This window comes from Pteropus vampyrus, unplaced genomic scaffold (genome assembly GCF_000151845.1).
Source record: "Pteropus vampyrus isolate Shadow unplaced genomic scaffold, Pvam_2.0 Scaffold5, whole genome shotgun sequence".
Taxonomy (NCBI): domain Eukaryota; kingdom Metazoa; phylum Chordata; class Mammalia; order Chiroptera; family Pteropodidae; genus Pteropus; species Pteropus vampyrus.
Window position 1 is genome coordinate 1,438,339 of NW_011888786.1, and position 1,794 is coordinate 1,440,132.

A 1,794-nucleotide genomic window follows, 5' to 3' on the forward strand; every position below is an offset into this window, starting at 1 on the left:
ACGAGCCAATACTTACTGATTCCACCTATTTAATGTAAAAAAATGGACCTGCGGTCTTCAGGTGTCTGTGGGTTAAAAGGGTCAGCTCCTGGGGAGTGAAGACAGAAAGTGGTAAGCACTGTGGCCTTCTGTCCCTAGCACATAGTTAGGGAATGGGCATGGCTTAGTCCCTGGCCTACTTGCAGCCCAGAACTGCGGTTCGGACAGGGCTCTGAGTCAGGCGAGTGATCCAAGGCTTTCTGCAGAGGACACAGTGACGGGGAAGGTTCTGTACCCTTGAGAGTCTGAAAGGGGCCAACGTGGCTCTGCATCCAGATAGAGGGTGGAGAGCGGGGTGAGCAGCAGCTCAAGAGGCAGGTAGGCGCCGACGTACCAGTTGGGGCCCGGTGGGTTCAGGGAAGGGAAGCTACTGAGGGGGTGTGAGCACAGCGAGAACAAAACCCAGTTTCTCTCTGAAGAGCGCTCTTGGCAGCGCCTGATGTCTGGCACGGACAGTCAACTTCTGCTCCGCATCAAGCTTATAGAGTTTCAAAGTGGACAAGCTAGAAATGCATCTAGAAACGTGTCTGACACCAGGTCAGTCTTCAACAAGTATCTGGTGAATGAATAGTTGGGTGGATGGGTGGAGGGAGGGAGGGAGAGAGAGAGGGATGGATGGATGGATGGATGGATGGATGGATGGATGGATGGATGGATGGATGGATATAGGAAAAAAAAAAAACAATGGGAATCGAGAAAGCCGACTTGGAAGTAATTTCCTGTGATAGCTGCATTAAAGATAAACAGTGTGTTTAAACTTGTCAGTCAAAGTGCAACCAATTTAGAGTTTTTATTTTTTTACACGTGATGAAATTTCCCAAACCGACAAAAGTATAGTCACATCAACACACCAACTCCACTGGAACCCAGAGTGCCCAGCCCAGAGGCCACAGGATCCGTGTACCGCCAGAGTCACCTGAATTTCCACCCCCCGCCCCCTCCCCAACATGGCAAGAAAGAGAGAAACTCACGTCATGAGGAAGATGCCCCCGGTGTTGGAGATGCAACCTCTTCTCGTTGGGGAGGCATTCGGGTCATAGCCAAAAATGCCACATAATATGCCCAAGGAATAAAAAGTCGTAACGAGCGTCAGGAAACAGCAGACAACCAAGCTACTCAGCCACCTGGTGAAAGGTTATACATAAAAGAGGTGACATTATAACTCAAAAGCTGTCATACTAAGGCCGGAGCAGTGAAATGATACTTGGCAGTGAAATATTAGATTTCTCTGTTAATTCCTCGGAGGGTGCTATTGTTGTGAAAAGATGCCTTTGCACCCCAAGTCTCCCAACCCGCCAGCCATTTTTATCTTGGTTTTGAAGTGCGGTCACTCCACGGACATGGGATTATGTCTTCCTGCCTTTGCTATACTCCCCTGGGGCTCACAAGCATGGTTTATTCAACTTCAAGGCCACTAGTAACCATGAGCCTTAAGACTCATGTTCTTTCAAGGTTCCTGATGCTGTCACTGCTTATGATAATGATGATGAGATGGGAACAGATCACAATTAGCCAACGGGGAAGGAAACAGTGGGCTCTTTTCCCTGGTCTTTCTCTGAAATATTTTGTGGTTGCAGGAGTATTTGGGGGACACTGTGTTCTTTACGGAAACAGAAACTCTCTACGTGGTGAGTGTGTTGAATGTTTTAGAATTTTACGAGCATCCTCGATCAAATGCCTGCAGAATGCAAATCTCAATTTGTAATGGTCCCGTGTGACATTCGAGGATAATGGATCCTCAGTTAGTCTTCCTGG

The 1,794-nt window shown here is 48.0% G+C and overlaps 1 protein-coding gene across 1 annotated transcript in view; it reads right to left on the reverse strand.

Moving 5' to 3' along the window:
* The window catches only part of PROM1 (prominin 1), a 96,627-nt gene that overhangs the window by 25,664 nt on the left and 69,169 nt on the right, over positions 1 to 1,794 (reverse strand). The gene's annotated exons all lie outside the window — the stretch shown is intronic.